An 18269-nucleotide genomic window follows, 5' to 3' on the forward strand; every position below is an offset into this window, starting at 1 on the left:
CTCCGCGAAGGTAGTCTGACCAGTTGAACTGGACTCATTCGGTCCACTAGGCTGCTAGTGCGACAACAGGCGCCGACACCTCATCAGCGCGGCACTTCCTCATCATTTTCCCCGCTAAAATATGTGTAGCTACCTTTACAGCAAGGTCGCAGATGCTGGATATGGCATATTCGTGTGGCTTCTTCACCAGCTTAAACGTTTCTTTCATGGATTCTGTGAGGGCCTTCTCACCACCTTTTCTGCCAAATATCATGGCTGGATTCTCTCCTGTATACGGAAACCGCATTATCCTATGAATCAATCTATCTGTGATGGGTATTAGCTCCTCCAACCACAGACACCCATCATGCACCAAGCACAGCAGCTGCTTGATGACTAATATTGTAACCAGGGTGCGGTTGTAGTGTGACACCCAAAGTAGGTTGAGAAACCCTGCCTTGTCCACTCCTCTAAGCCACCTCCACAGCTCCAATGCGGTCATTCCAGTGTTTGTATCGATGATGCGGCGCATCAGCTGCTCGGTCGCCAGGTGTGGGAACTTCTCGTGATCAGCCAAGTCCTAGTCCTCGAGTTTTAGCAGCGGCACCCGTGCCAAGCACGGTCCTTCAAAAACAATCTCATCTAGTAACAGAGGGGTTTGCAAGGGGGTCTTGCTCTCATCGATGTCTTTCGGCACCTTGGTCTTTCCCTTACGTGAAGGGACATACTCAGGCAGCTGAGTGATAGGGTCAACACCCTAGGCTTCAACTTCCTTCACTTTGACTCCCACATCCTCATCATCCATTGGCATGTCTTCAATGTCTTCCTCCTCCGGCTCTAATTTGATGGCTTTGCCCTTCTCCTGTGTGGTGGGCTTCGGTGGGTTTCTTCTTGGTGATGCTTGCATCAATATTGCAAGTTTTTTTCCCTTTTCATCCTTCGCGGTCTCCTTGGTTGGGGTGGGCTTTATTCTTGGTGTTCTTGGCGATTTAGGGACTTCGACAACCTCTGGAGTAGTTACTCCTACCTCCATCTCAACTTTCGTCACCAACTCCTCTGCTTCGGTATCTATAGCTTCTATGGGCACTGACATGATTTTATGCAAGAACTCCTGTGTGTCCTTCGGCAATGTCTCAAATACTTTACTGGCTATCAGAAGTTCATAGTGCTTGTGATTCATGTGCGCCTGAGAGCTCAACAACTCAATTCTCAAAATGCCAAGTGTTTTTCGTTGGACAACCACTTGTAATTTATAGGGCATTTTGAATTCAAATCTGACCGTTCCCCCCAAATTCGGTTCATTAATGCTAGATTGGCAGCAGATTTTCAAGGATCTGAGCCATAAATTTCATCTTAAATTCCGACCACCCACTCCATTTGGCCGCATTTCTACCATCAAATCATGAACAATGACTTTAATAGTCACTTTCTGACCGACCTGCGTGATTTCTCCCTGGGTAGCACAGCTCCCTTCGCATTGCCGCGAACCCTGTGACACTTCCTTGCTTCACACAATCCTCCAATCGTGCAGCTGCTCAACCCGAGCAGTGTATTTTATAGTCACGCGCCTCCTTTTAGCTACCTGGAGTGCTAAGACTATGCTACCTTCATGTAGTCACATGGCCGGACCACTAGTGTATGGCTTCAAGTGACTGCCATTCACCTTTCTTGGGAATGGAGCTCCATTCAATTTGACCAACTGAACTGCTCCTCCAACGGTAATATCCTTAATGACATAGGGCCCTAACCAATGCATTCTGAATTTCCCTATAAATTTATCAAACTTGCTGTCATATAACAAAACCAAGTCATTTACCTTAAAGGTGTGCATCTTAATGTGCCGATCATGCCATGCTTTTTCGCACTGCTTTTGGTGAAATCCAACTAGAAATCTCTCTTCCTCAAGCTCATCCAGTTGCACGAGCCTCTCCTCTAGGGCTCCGCGATCCATCATACCTGTGAGTGCCGCTATGTAAAGACTAGCACAATATATTCCATAGGCATTACCACTTCAACACCATAGACAAGTCAAAAGGGTGTTTGTCCAATCAACTTCTTGCATGTCGTCTGATAGGCCCATAGTACTGTGAGTATGCATAGGTCCCAATCACTTCGCTGAGCATTGCAAACCTTGGTCAGTGCATTCTCTAGCACTTTATTGAATTCTTCCACTGTCTCGTTAACCTGCGGGTGATAAGGCGTGCTCTTCTGGTGATATACTTGAAATTCCTTCGTCAATGCGTTTATCGTCTCATTCAGAAAGTGCGTACTGTGATCACTCATCAAAATATTTGGATAGCCAAATTGCGTCAGTACATACTCAAAGAGGAACTTTGCAGTAGTCGTGCCTATGCAATCATTCACGAGTTGTGCCTATGCCCAACAAGTCAAATACTCCACCGCGGTGATAATGTACCTCGCTCCCGTCTTTCCTTGGGGCTGGATGGGTCCCACAAAATCTATCGCCCATTTCTCAAAGGGTTGTAATGTCATATGTGGATTCAGAGGCATCTCATCCCTCCGTGATGGCCTGCCAGTTCTTTGACACACATCACACACTTTGTAGTAAGCTTTTGAATCTTAATGGAGGGTTGGCCACCACAACCCTGCGCATAGAATCTTCTGCGTGATTTCTCTACCCGCATAATTTCCTCCCGCAACACCCCCAAGAGCGTTCGTGAGGATGCTAATTCTTTTGAACTCTAGTACATATGGTCTCAATATCTCATTTGACCCCATTTTGTACAGATGCCCAGCAATTACAGAAAAATCTGCCTCACGCACCACTAACTCCTTCTTCTATTGCACAGTGTATCCTCTTGAGGCAGTTCCTGTCATTAGCAAGGGTATTATATCCTCAAAATGTCCATCTGCGATGTGCACTGCAAATAGTTGTGCGCCAGGCAATCCCTCCTCCAAATTTGTGGGCCCTTCCCCTGTTTCAATGCACAACAAATGGTCTGGTCCTATGTTTAGTCATCAAAGTTTCACAATAACTTCAAAATCATATTCCTGGAACTATAACAACCACCTGTAGATTCTCCCCCCAACACAGGCTTATTGACTAGGTATTTTAGCGCAAAGTGATTTTTATACATCTTAAAATGGCCACCCAACAAGTAGTGTCTAAATTTCTAGAGCATGTATACCATAGCTATCCCTTCGTGATCAGTGGTGGAATAGTTCTTCTCTGCCTTGGATAACCTTCTGCTTGTGAACGCTATAGTGTGGTCCAAGTCTCCTCCACCAACCTGTGTTAGTACTTCTCCCAATGCTATACATAATGCATCGACATGTACATGAAATTCCTTCTTCCAATCCAAGAAAACTAGAATCGGTGTGGTGACCATATTTTCCTTCAATACATCTAAGCTTCTCTTACAGCCCTCGTTCCAGCACAAAGTGACATCCTTCTTCAATAACTTCTCCATAAGCACGGTGATTTGGGCATAGCCTTTGATAAAAAAATTGTAATATCCTGTATGTCCTAGGGTAGCGTGCAGTTGTTTCACACTCCTTGGTGCTTCCAAGCTTAGTATCACTGCGCTCTTCATGGGATCTACCATCAATCCCTATATGCAAACCACATGACCTAGCAAGATCCCAAAATAAACACAAAACAGACACTTCTTCACATCGAACGTGATCTAGTATCTTCGACAAGTATATAGCATCAGGCATAAGCTGGAAACATGGCATTTCACCAGTCCAAACACAGTCTAGTCATCAAAGTATACTTCCAGAAATTTATGAATAAATTCCTTGAACACCGCAATGACTATGCATGAGAAAATCGTAGGCGCATTCTTTAATCCGAATGGCATTACAGTGTACTGAAAACACCCCCACTCAGTTGCGAAGGTCATCTTACTCCTATCCTCCGGCGTGATTTTGATATGATGGTACTCCGAGAACCCATCAGTGAAGGAATATTTTTCCTGGCCACCTACATTGTCCAACACTTCATCCGTGAATGGAGTTGGGAAAGGATCATGTACGCAAGCGTTATTCAACTTTCTGAGATCCAGACATATCCTTATTTCATCCCTCTGCTTCTTTTCCTGTACCACCATTAGGCTTACCCAGTTAGATTCTTCCATAGGCTCAATGATGCCTACTGTGAGCATCTTGTCTATCTCTAAGTGGACCTTCTCCTTATACTTCAGATTGAGATGGTAAGGTCTTTGCTTAACCGGCTTCACATTGGGCTTCAACGTGATCTTCATAACACCTAGGTCCCCCATTATCCCTTTTAGATCCATAAAATTGGTAGGGAATAAATCCTAGTATTCGCGGAGCAATTTAGCGACCTTATCCACCGTTGAGTCATCTTAGTAATCTCCAATCTTTGTGAATTCGAGCTCTGCCTCTGTACCAATGTTTACTTGTTTCGTTTTCAGTGGCGCGGTTATATTAGGATTCTCAATATGTAGTCCTTCAACCTCGTGGTGGCCTTCTATTTCAAGGATGTTAATCTTTCACGGATCCTCATCTTCTTCTTCAGTGGTTACGTTATAGCATTCCAGCACGTGACCCGGATGAGTAGCCCAATCAAGTTGAATCAGGTCCAAAGGATCCTGCGGTATCCTAAAGATTGCTACTTTCACCTCTTGTAGCACCTTGTCAATATAATCAAACCCATCTTCAAAGTTGAATGTCATTATGAATCCCTTGCGCAAAATATCCCATTCACCTGTACCATGGAGAAGCTCTGTTTCTACATACTAGTTTATCAGGACAACATCTAGCGTGTGATAGAACAAGTGCACCCATTCAGGTTGGGGCTTCTCTCCATAAGCCTGAGCCCATTTGGACAAGTGTGCATGCGGGTCATCCTGCCCATCATACTTGTCTATCATTCGTACCCTTGGCTTCCCAAAGCGTGTTCTCGCCATCCTTCTACACTCGCGCCAATCATCAAAGCTACCCTTAAGCGTACCCAACCACCTTGTGGGAGTAGCGCGTAATGCCTAGTCCAATGCCTAGAAGCACTACTTCTCTAGTACCTCCCTTTCAAATGCATCCAAAAATATATCTACATCATTCAGGCCATCATAAGTAGGCAAATTTCTTACCTCCGACGACACACAGTGCAGCGACCGGGTCATCATGTTACAGCTCAGTGTAGTTACTTCATGTAACCGATTATTCTAGCACTCTAATTCTTCATCAAATTCTTAGGTGCATGAACTCTCGTGATCCCATGTAATTCGTCCATTTGCTATTGGATTCACCCAATCTTAGTCTCGTGTTTTTATCTTATAGATATAGTCTAGATCATCATCGCTCTCATAATCACGGACTGGTTCAGTATAGCGGAATCTCTCGGCGGGATCTAAGGGTACTATTATGCTGAGCGATTTCTTCTCGAATATCATCTTTCACTTCTTTAGGTTGATTACCCAATTCATATTAGTAGCCCAATCAATTCCAAGATGTGTAGGATAGGGGTTGCTATCATCCACAATTTCTATTACCTCAAAGTCAACCAATGTGCTTGTGCCCTCAATATCTATTGTCACCCCTTGCAGTCGCCCCATGGGGATGATCTTCTACTGATTCGCCATCCTTAGATGAATCGGAGACCATTGCAACATGGGCCTCCCCATCTGTTCCCAAGTCTGCTTCGATAGGACATTCGCGTCTGACCCCAGGTCCAATATAACCTGATCCATTTCATACTCTCCTATATGTGCGTTTAGTTGCATCTCTCGTCCTATCCTTGTTTTATTCTTACCTATCTTTTGTACCACGTGCGGCTTACCCAGAGTGTTTACGGCGCATCTATTTATAAGCTCCTGTAACCCCTTCACAGCCTTGCTATCACGAAGTAACTTCATGCAGGTCTCCAGGAAGGTTGTAAGCATAGAAGGGTCCATCTCCTAATAAGGATTATCCTTGCTCCCTGAGGTGGAGGCCTCAGTGAAGCTCTTCTTTGCTTTCATGAATGTTTCATGTGTGCACTCCAAATCAAATTCAGCCTCTTTCGCCACAGCTTTGCGAACCCATGTACTGTCTTTGGGTTATTTCCCCTTGTCATCTCCTATTGTGATTCCACTTTGGAGCACTATATTCACATTCGGATCCTTTTCACACAACTCAGACCTCATTATTTGCAGGTTCTGAGTCGGCTAAGGTGGTAGCACCCCCTTGTCATGTATCCTTGCTGTCAGCATAGGACAGTCTTTCATTTCATGATCAAAATAGATTGCAGTACTTGCACGATGGATGTGTTGGGTTAGTGCAATCGCGGGCATAGTGTCTTGGTCCTCTGCAATTATAGCAAATCAGTTGTCGCTAACCTCTTCCAGGTCCTCCTCCGCCTCGGCCTCATCTGTGTCCCTGAAAGCATATTCGTGCCATCCCCGTGCTCTGGTCGGGGACCGCATTTCTACCTATACCCTATAGGTGAGTGTTCTATCCATCATTAATTCATAGCTTCTGCAGTTGCACTCATCATGCCCTACCGACCTACAGAAGTTGCAGAACAGTTGATGTGGTGTCTGTACAAACTTTTGCAACAAATGACAGTTATTCGTGGCATGTTTTCCTGCTACCTAACATATGGCGCGCCACAATGCAGGCCCTACACTTGGTCCTACCTAAGCTTCCAGCCTCAAAGGCATCGGTCCTCCTCCTACAATATAGTTCTCAAAGACCGAGCAATGGTCTTTGTCGTGGCCCTGACCCTTGTATTTCAGGCACCATACCTCTTCACGCACCTCTGGTCGAACTGTTATGTCCTGCTCAAGCTTTGCATCTCGAGAAAAATATTTTTCAACTACGCATGGATCTTCTGCACCCCCAGATTTGGATCTTGCATCGGTGTTTCCTGCAGTCTCATTGCAATCTCCAAGGCCTCTTCCTGAGTCGTTATCTTTTGTTGTGACTATGCAACCCTTAGGTGTGGCAGGAGCGAAGCCACAAACCACTCGCGATGTTGTCCATATATTAAGTTCATATTAGCTTCACGGATTTTACACTTCAATCTCTGATCTAATTCCCAAGGTGTCTCACCTGGCTGCATCGCAATTTCCTTGAACCCGACAATCAACTGTGCTTCAGATTTAGGCCTACTAAATTCTTTATTCAGTGTTGTATGGATGTCTACCACTCCAACATTTGGGTTATCATTAGATTACTTGATGTACCAGGTTAGCGCATGATCCTGCAGAGCACTAACCAGTGTTGCCTTCTTCATGTGATCATTTGTAAAGCCTTGAGCTTCCCATACGGCTCTCATGATGAACCAAAACTGGTCCGGGTCCTCATTTCCCAAGCCTTTGAACAAAGGCAGCGTCACTGAATTTTCCATGTTGAATTTTGGTGGGGGCGGAGGTGGTACGGGTGAAGTCGCAGGCGATGGTGGTGAAGTTGGAGGTGGTGTGTGTGGAGGTGGCAGTCACAGGAATCCTTGTCTTATTAACTGAATAGAACTTTGTGGAGAAGCTTGCGCTACTCCTTCTTCGTCACCTCATGGAGGTGAATTTAATGGACTATATTCAAGACTCTTTCTTCCTTCATTCCTGTAAGTTTTTCTGCTTTGCGTAGCTCCAAACATCAAGGTAGTTGCATAACCCGCTTTTCACACAATAACATTTAATCCAGGTATTCAAAGATTTCAAGTACTTACCTCACGGTCCTTTGAAGAAGCACCGCTCTGCCTCGCTGTAGTTGACTAAGGTATTGACCAAAAATTCAATCACAAATCCTCCTATGACACGATAGAGCCAATGATCAACAATGTGAGTGATCTTATCCTCAGATGCTTCCAATTTTTGTACTAGCTCAGGGGTCCAAACAATAGGACTATTAAGTTTCCACCTTCCTTGGCTATCTACTAGCTTCACAATCCACTCGTATAGTTCAACCGGAAAGGAAGAAAAAAATATATCATGTATTTGTTTATATATGAACCAGTCCAGCCATTGTTCCTTTGTCAATCGCGGGTTTCTGTTCTCCTATATCGTGAATTCGTGGATCTTCCTATCCAACCAATCTCTGATCTCTTTCTTAGTTGGATTTTAGTGATACGACATCACACATCTCTTATGCAAATTCCAGTCCCGGCAACGAAACCATTTGTTGGCTTGTTAGGGCCTGACCCAGGTTTAGTGTTAGTTAGCCAAACAAATCCCTACACGACTGGCCTTTTCGGCATCAGCCTGTGGAACGCGGACCGAAGTCTCACCTGAAGTAGTATGGGGGGATACTGGAACCAAGTTTCTGCACCCTGAGATGGTCGTGATGTCGGTTTATTCCTTCTATTCATGCTTTCGCACAGGTCAGTTTAGTTCTAGGGCTTGCCAGACTAGCCCTTTCTTCCACCCTTCAGTAGCTCCGCAAAAAGGTACAATTGACCTTCACGTAGCCCTACCCTATGGCTCAAGAACTTTCACACTACTAGGGCAACGTACCAGGAAGATTCCAAACTAGCTTAAGTGACTTACGTATCTTATTAAACAATCACAATTAGCACCGCATAAACAAATGTTCTTACTTGCGTTCACTTAACCAATGTAATTACATACATCCGTGCATCATATAAGAATTATAAATGAAATTCATACATAACATGTCAAGATGCAGTAACAGGAGACAAAGATACATAATTCATAGAATACTTCTCTTTATTGATATTTTCATATGATTGCAGACTCTATCCACCTTGCGCACACAACTGCAGGGGTCTGCGCACTCAGCTGCAAACTTCCACCCTAGGACTCAATGCACTCAGCTGCAGAGCCTCTACCTACGCTACAACCCGAAACTTAGACTTCTTACTTCAGAGTTATGGCTATCTTAGTGACTATTTTCCTACTTAGAGCTTACTTACTTAGCTCTTTTTATATAATCCCATGGTCCGCGAACCATGGGTAGATCTTTTACAGCCGACTTTACTTTGCAAAAATAAGGGTGGACAACCCTTTATGACTCATGACACCTTTGCGCTCTGCGACCACAAAATGTGGAGACTTTACAAGTTTATTACAAAATTCGACCCAAAACATGGGCTTTTAGCCCTAACTCTGTCCTCGGGGGATCCCATTCCCAACAGACACCCACATGGCTTTTCCATGTCACCTTGAATAGTCCACATCACTTGTGGATCCATGTGGCACCTACATGGCCATAGTTGTGCCTTCATGGTGCTTGCCACCTCATCTTAATTCATAGGTTCCACAGGGTCTGCACCCTTAATGCAAGTCAATGATTTCACATTATAGATCTAGTTTTGAGGGGAACTCTAGGTGAACAGGATTTTGCACTTTGACATTCTTCCCCAGACCCTCAAAGCTTCAAAATGCAACATCTCCAAAGGATATTAATCCTCACACAATTATTCCACCATGTCAGGCCCCACCTCGAATACATACACAAGGGAGTAAATTTGACACCGCACAAATATTCCACAACGTTGGGACCCACCCCACATACATCCACAAGGTAGTAAATTTGACCACATGCAAATAATTCACCACACTTGGCCCCACATCAAATACATCCACAAAGCAGTAAATCCATTTCAATGCATATTATCTAGCCCCACATATATTTCTCATTATGTGCAACCTCCCAGATTACCCAAATCCTAGATACATCTACCAAACCTTTAAGTATCCATCCATTTTGTACATCTCGATGCACCTAAATGTCAAACCTTAAAAACATGTCTAGCCCCAGATGCTAAATTTTCCAATAAATCATCTATCCTCGAATGCAAGATCTAACAATGACTCATTTGATCTCGAATACAAAATATGACTTCTACAACACTTAGACTTATAATTTTGAGAACTTCAAGGGACTTAGCCATAGTTCTCCTTGAAGCTTTGCATTGCTCAAAACACTGATTCTACAAGGATGAAACTCTCATCCAAATATTGAACATTCCAAATATTATACATTGCCATAATACAATTCATGGATCCATTAATCAACCTATTGTCAGGCACTCAAACAAGCTAAGCCATAGCTAATATTTCTCTGTAAATTCAAACACAACATCATTATATTAAACCACATAATGGATCCCAAACAACACTATCATATACATTGGTATATCATACATTTTAGCATTCTTATCCTTTTACTAAAATAGACAAAGAATAGTCTTAAATAAACAGATATCCATGGAACTCCTAACATATTAGACAATGAAATTTCACACACAAAAACAATCTACCTAAGTGCATGAATCAATCATTCATGACCATGAAAATAACTTTACAGTTTATAAACATATCAACAAACAGAGAGGCCTCCAGGACCCTTGTAGCTCTAAAAACATTCACATGAGCATCTCATTCTAGACAAACAGGGATACCACATTCCTCCAGTGATGACACAATCACTACTATAAGATATATCAAATAGTATTCATCATTGATAGTGCAACCATATGTAAGAAAATACACTTATTTATATAACTTGTATTATTGGAAACTAAGGGAGGGACTTCAACTCCCACCCAAACATAGGCCAACTACATTGCAATATTTCTTGCAACTAATCACCCTTGAGCTGGATTTAGAGTCTCGGGAGTTAAGTGCTCAAGGGAATTCACACTAATACCAGTCAAGCAAATCACACAGAAATCTAGAGTGCACACTGTATCCACCTACTAAGTACTACAATAATACAGAGCACACAGTCTCTCCACCTACTAAGTACTACAATAATACAGAGCACACAGTCTCTCCACCTACTAAGCACTATAGGGATCCATAGTCTACAATGTCTCCACATTCTAAACATTATAAGAATCAAGAGCACACATTGTCTCCACCAAATACTCACTTTAGGAATCTAGAGCACACAATGTCTCCACCATCTAAGAACTACATGAATCCATAACACATACTGCCTCCACCTACTAAGAACTACATGAATCCAAAGCACACATTTCCTCCACTTTCTAAGCATTACAGGAATCTAGAGCATGCAGTGCCTCCACTTGCTAAATACTACAAGATCCCAGTGCACACAGTATCTCCACCTGTTAAACACTAAAGGAATCTAGAGCACACAATGTCTCCACCTTCTCTTATCATGTCTTCACTTCATGCCACACTCCTCTGCATGCTCCCTCTCCTACGCATACACTTCCTTTTGCAAGTTTTCTCATGATTTTTGTCTACCTCCCTCCATGTGTATGTCTACGCATACCTCTCTTCTATTTTTCATCCCATTGGTCCATTTTTCTCTTGTGTGTTGACTCTCATAACATGTCCCTCAACATAGGGAGGTCGCATGGGCATTTTCCTTTACCGCAAGCTTCCCATACACAACTTCAATGCTTGCAACAATAGACCATTTAATCCATTAGGGAGATCGGTGGTAAAAAAAATGAAGTGGTTTGGGTTTAATCACTTCCCAATCAACTCCTCCTGCTCAAACCTCTGAATGAATACCCACTCCTCTAGCCCGATCATTATTTGTATTTCCAAATTATTTATGTGAATTGCAATTCATAATGATTTTTACAAGAGGGGTAACAAGAAGGATTGTCACAATCATGATGTGATTCCAAAAGGCACAATTATAATTTGTTATCAATCCTATCTCTATAATTATAATAAATAATGGCAGAAAATTCTTGGCATATAAAGATCAAAACAAGTGGTGTACATAAGGACAATTATAATTACTAAGGAAAAAATAAGACATGCAACAAAATTCTAAATCCTTGACTCAAAATACAAAGTACATATTCATCTCCAAAAAGAAGTACATTGCATAATTGTTGAACAAGATTTGACATAGCTAAGTGTAACACTCTTTCTACTCCAATGGAACAAAATTTGAAGTTCGCATCAAAACAAAGGAAATGAATTTGAGGATGCAACTAAGTAGATAGTGATATTTCATTCATTATTGGTATTATTTCTAGGTTCATGCAAAAACTTTTTGAAAAGCATTGGTTTACTGCAAAAAGAGTTCTAAGATAAGTGAAGGAACTCAATATTTCGGACTCAAGTATTCTAAGGTGGTTGACTTAAACCTAATTGTATATCTTGATTCGAACTTTGATGGGGATAAGAAAATGGAGTGTTAGCTTCAGGATATCTCATGAGTTTTGGATCAGTAGTTTTCTCCTAGAGATCATGCAAGCAATCAAATCCAATATATTCCATAGTAGAGGAAGAACATGTGATTGTTATAGAAAAAACAAAGGTATTGTGTGGCTCAAGAAAATACGTGAAGATTTACAAGAGAAGCACGTGAATTCTACTCCCTTTTTGGTTGACATATCATTGTATCTTGGACAAGTGGTAGTCCTTCCAAACCTTTCCTACTCTTGATTTCATTGAAGAAATCCTAAAATCTTCTATACTCAATATTATCACAAGATTCAATTATTAGATAGAGTCTGATGGTTTTTTCGTCCCATCTTTTCTTACTTCCATTAATTTGTTATCAAAAGGGATATTTTATTTTAAATTCCTTTAGTCATTCACAGTCTTTAGACATCTAATAAATGTTTCTAAAAAGTTATCATTGAATTGCATAGTTTATTATTTAGGGATTATTTAAGCACAAGAATTTTCGAGGTAGAGTAGAAGCTTTATTGATTGTTTCATATAAATCAAATGAAAAAACCATTACATCCTCCACATTCCCTTCAACAATTTTCCTTACTCATAATAATAATCATTGAGCCACCCTTACCTTAGTAGTCCATTTTGAGGAGCCTTCATAGATTTCCTTAGGTGTGTGATAGTAAGAGGATATTGTAATAGGGGTTTAGAATTCAAAACATTTTCCAATTCAACAACCCTCTTCTTAACCTCTCAAGTTATTCCTCATGCTCACTAATGACATGTTCTATATTTTTCCCCATGGCTTCATGCATTTTCATTTTGTTAGATGCCTTTGAATCCTTTGAATCAAAGACAACATTTTCGTCTTTTGAAAGTTTTTTCCTTTTTTCTTCTCCCTAAATATTTGAAATTTCTATTAGTCTAATTGATGGTGAAAAATAATAGAGGCATCTTCGAAAACAGGGAAATATCACTACATTTTCTAATAGTTTGTTACCACTGAAATGAAGCATCTTCCATTTAGGGAATTTGTCTAAATGATTAACAACTTCCATATCATTACCAATGTTGATTTGATTTTCAAGAGGCATCTTCAATGATACTACTTTATCATCACTCCCTAACCTCTTCCTCTTCATGTGAGTAGGGATTGCATGCTCAATATCTTTTTTAGATTTCTTGAGGTCTTCACCACCACCATCTTCTCCACATCTCTTGTATAGTTTTCTACTACCACCACTGAGCAACAATACTCTTCTCATTTGAATTGGAAGCATTCTTAGTAAAATTAACAACTCTTCCTCCCCTTTGAGAATTGTCTCTCAATTTACCCCTTTGCACCAAACAATGAAACATTCACTAGTATCCTTATATTTTTTATTGTCCAGAAGGATTTTCATCCATTTCTCATTTGAGTTGGTCTGGACATTTGAACTCACCATGTTATGAGTATCTTCATGAGGATCTGGGCCACTTAGTTTACTCATGGGACTAGTGCTAGATGTAAGTGCTTCTTTAACATTCTCATCTTCAATACTAATGTCTTCCTTATCTCCTACTCCCTTCTTAGGTAACTCAAATCATAGGAAATTACTCTTATAATGACTCAAAATCACCAAGAATTTAATACCGTATCTAGATAATACCCTAGGATAGTTTTCCCTACTTTAGGTTGAAAATATCGCCATCAAGTGTCAGAGATATTTCACGGTTGCTCCTACCAATTTGAAGGGTGTAGTGAGGAGTTGCTTCACTTCTTATGATGGAGAAAATCATAACATTTGAATATTTCCTACATGGTTCTATCACAAAGAAATGGTCCCAAACAAATTTGCTCCCACAAATTTAAACGACACAGTGCGTAGTTGCTTCACTTCTTATGATGGAGGAAATCATAGCATTTCAATATTTCCTGCATGGTTCTATCACAAAGAAACGAGCCTAAACAAAATTTGGAAGATAGTAGAGTTTCTCCTCAAAAGGCTTACATCCTAATATATGTGTATTCTTATTTGTAGAAATACTCACCCCTTCCTACCAATAAAGCCCTACCTCTTTTTTTGAAACTATGAGGTGCACAACCTATTATCATTTTTCAAAATCATCTTACAAAAGTGTCTTAAAATTTATAAAAATGAAATGGGACCTTGCGCCTCCAAAGAACCAAGTACCATTTGTACAAAGATCACCTCTAACCTTATTCACCTTGGGCTGTCAACTTTTAAGGAAATTTATAAAACTAAAATGAAAAACTAAGCAAGATGATATATGAAATCTCTTGGCCCTCTTACCATTTAAGCAATTGGCATGATATCTCATTTGACATAATTTAATCTTATATATATATACACACTTACCTTATAAACTTTTACCTAGTAAATTGAGTTAAAATCCATGTCATTTCCTTATATGGCTTTGTTATCTCAACAATATCAATCTAATATACCCTTCATAACATCACCTTTTGATCATACTAAAACCACTATAGTTCACTTTAGATGGAGTCAACTTTTAATATTTTAAAACCTTCACCTTCATATTTTATAGTAGCTCCAATAACCTTCTATACCCAAATGTTATAAGAGAAATAAGCTCCTTTCTTTGCTCGTATTACCCATTCAAGATTTCTTATGCACAAGATGTCATAGTGCCATGTAATTTATCATTCCTTCTATACATTTTGCATTGGACTCATTAAAAGATAGTGAGACAAATACTAGTTTGGTACCAAATTGATACGATTACATAGATTGGACAAAGCTCATGCTCTATGTAAATTGGCAACAATAGGGTAAAATAGGACTCTATGAAGGTTATATATGACAAGCATCTCAACAAGGCAAAGTTGTGTCAAACTAAGTGGGCCTAATGGTTAAGAGCATGTGTTTCCTCCTACGAGGTCACAGGGTCAAAACTAGAGGGAGGTAGAGTATGTACGCCTTCATAGGCTCAGCAGTGAAATCGCTGCTTGGTAATGGGTCCCTTGTCCCACAAACAAGAAAGTCTCATACACCAATTTGGTGTCCTACTTGGCCATAACCTTAAAATTAGGTAATAATAATAATAGCAAGCTTCTCACTCAAAAATAATTTAATCAAAATTACCCAATCAAATTTGATACAAACTCTAATTGCCATCACATAGTTTTGATTCGAATGTTAGTGGACATGAGAGACTTAATTGCCATCACATAGTTTTGATTCGAATGTTAGTGGACATGAGAGACTTGTTATTCTAAAATTCCAATGCAAATTGAACTCGGAGATTTGTTTTTCCATAACACGAGACGCTGCTTTCGGAAGGGAAAAGCATTCATCTTTTTGGAACATTCTAAATTGAAAACCCCATTCAAAAACTCGATCATTTTACACGAGTGCTGTCATTCTGCAGCTATTACGACTAGCGTTTTGATCATCTGAATTTTGCCCTGTTCTAACTTTTTCTTGCGGTCATATTTATTGATCTTTAGAGAGAGCAGGGATGAATCTCACGGATCACGGAAAAAGAAAACAAACTTTTTCTTGCGGTCATATTTATTGATCTTTAGAGAGAGCAGGGATGAATCTCACGGATCACGGAAAAAGAAAACAAAGAAGATTTAACCTACCCCGAGCCTACTAAGGCCATAATGAACATTCCATGATATGGGGCATTCCGAGAATTGAACTCGGGACCTCTCGCACCCTAAGCGAGAATCATACCACTAGACCAAATGCCCTCAGATGGTGCAATTGTGCGATTTTCAACAAATGTCGAAGGAGCTAGAATTTGAACGCCTGCCTAAAATCGAAAATCACAACTAAAGTACTGTACAGATTGCATGTGAATCTGAAGAAAAGTATCAGAGGGATCTATTTTCACCATAAAAAAACACTATTCAAAAACTGCATTTACAATATTTTTTGAATTTTTTTTTGCCTAAATTATTCAGATCAATTTCTCCACCTCTGTAGATGACTCCGAATCAAAAACCACAACTAAGAAATTGCATGTGAATCTGGACAAAATAAAATGTGTCATAAGTGGGTTTTGAACCCACGCCCTCAAGCGAGGAGGAGAACTTGAGTCCGGCGTCTTAGACCACTCGGCCATCCGGACATTATAAGAATGTTGAGAATCGAAATCCACAACTAAAGTGACAGACAGATTGCATGTGAATCTGGACAAAATAAAATGTGTCATAAGTGGTTTTGAACCCACGCCCTCAAGCGAGAGGGAGAACATGAGTCCGGCGCCTTAGACCACTTGGCCATCCTGACAATGTAAGAATGTTGAGAATCGAAAACCACAACTAAAGTGACAGACAGATTGCATGTGAATCTGGACAAAATAAAAATGTGTCATAAGTAGGATTTGAACCCACGCCCTCACGCGAGGAGAAGAACTTGAGCCCGGCGCCTTAGCCTACTCGGCCGTCGTGACGTTATAAAAAAGTAGGATTTGAACCCACGCCCTCACGCGAGGAGAAGAACTTGAGCCCGGCGCCTTAGCCCACTCGGCCATCGTGACATTATAAAAAAGTAACTTGAGCCCAACACCTTAGACCACAATCTTGACATTATAAGAATGTTGAGAGCGGGATTTGAACCCACGCCCTTTCGGACCAGAACCTTAATCTGGCGCCTTAGACCAACTCGGCCATCTCAACTGTTGTTTAAAATTTGGAGTGAAATATTTACCATTGTCTTTCGGATAGTTTTACCTCTTGCATCGCTGGATCCGAGTGACAACCGACCCAGTGGCCACCGTGCCACCAACAAAACAACACGACGCGCCTCCATTTTCCATAACGATGAGAAAATTAAGGATGACAATGATCTTTCGGATGCGTATAATTGGTAGGCTATGGAAAAAAATCAACCAAAATTCAATCTTCACCATCGCCATCGGATTGGCCGACGGAAATTGATTTAAAATTAGGGTTTTAATAGAGTCATCATTGATTATAGGATTTTTATTAATTTTAGATTGTGGCTTAGATTGGAGAAAAATTCCATAAATATGTTTCATATACACACAATTTGCTCCTCCGCCATTTCTAAATTAGTAGGTGTTTGTTAGTCTCTTCAACATTTATTAGCTCTAATATTAACGTTTCAATATTTATCCATGAACGTTTTCGTGAATCTTGCTTATCTTTTTAAAAAATGTTTCTTGTTTAAGAAGTACCTTCTAAGGACCTTTTTAGTTAATGTGTTTTCTAACGGTGTTTCATGTTTAAGGAAAATCTTCTTTCAAGTGTTTGTGAATGTATATATTTTGGAGGGTTTTTAAAAATATAATTTTGATTTATTTTTACTATAATTTTAATTTTTTTAAGAGTTGAGTAGTTTTTCATTTTTTAATCATTTTGTATAGCTATGTTGATTGCATTGTTTATAGTATATGTGATTATTATGATCATAATCATTGTTATGTTTTATTACTATTATGATTATTACATTAATTTTATGTTTGTCATGTTAATTAAAGTTTATTGAAATTTTTTAATGTTGTAATTGATTTTTACTGTTATGGTCATGCCTTGCATTCAATATGATTAAAGCCTTGAAATGTTTGTAAAAGATTGATTTATCTTCTCAATGTGTAACTTCCAATTTGCCAAGTTGGGGGAGTATAGATTAGCTCTTCTAGAGGCTCATTCAATAACAACCCTTAAATCACCATAGAAGGAAATCCACTCTAGATTGAGATTCTTAGCCATATATAACAACCCCCATAGAGCAAGAATCTTTGTTGTAGTATTTGTACCCCCTCCAACGAACCAAAAACCCTGAAGGTGCATATTTGAGTTGATCAAAATCACAACCCCACAACCACATCACCCATGTTGAGAAGCACTGTCAAAATATCTTGCTGGAGACACGACCTGATGGAAATTCTTAAGAATCTTGGGCTCTTTAACCAATTTTTTCATCCAATCTCCTTCATCGAAACGATCCAGTATGTTATTGCAAATTCTAGAAATGTCAACAAGGAATCCTTCAAAAATAATTGTGTTCCTCACCTACCATAATTCCTAGGTGATGAACAAGGGTAATGTCTTATGCTTCCCCCGCCTATTAAACCAAGATTTAAAACATGCCTCTAATGAGGAGAAGGCCCTTGAAGACAACAGGAAACCCTCTAAAACCTATAACCACATCGCAATAGCAAAGGGGCACTGCAAGAATAAATATAGGGAATTCTCTTACGAATCCCTACAGAAAGAACACCATCTCGGACCATTGATACCTCTTTTACAAA

The 18269-nt window shown here is 40.2% G+C and overlaps 2 non-coding genes across 2 annotated transcripts; both read right to left on the reverse strand.

Moving 5' to 3' along the window:
* Positions 1-15669: 15669 nt before the first annotated feature.
* On the reverse strand, positions 15670-15741 carry TRNAP-AGG (transfer RNA proline (anticodon AGG)). Its single transcript has one exon. It is a non-coding gene; the product is annotated as a tRNA-Pro (tRNA).
* An 849-nt stretch (positions 15742-16590) lies between these two features.
* Positions 16591-16671, reverse strand: TRNAL-AAG (transfer RNA leucine (anticodon AAG)). Its single transcript has one exon. It is a non-coding gene; the product is annotated as a tRNA-Leu (tRNA).
* Between the last annotated feature and the right edge of the window lie 1598 nt (positions 16672-18269).

Source organism: Pinus tabuliformis, chromosome Q, assembly GCF_031772625.1.
Source record: "Pinus tabuliformis cultivar Carrire ecotype Pingquan chromosome Q, CPIR1, whole genome shotgun sequence".
Classification (NCBI taxonomy): Eukaryota; Viridiplantae; Streptophyta; class Pinopsida; order Pinales; family Pinaceae; genus Pinus; species Pinus tabuliformis.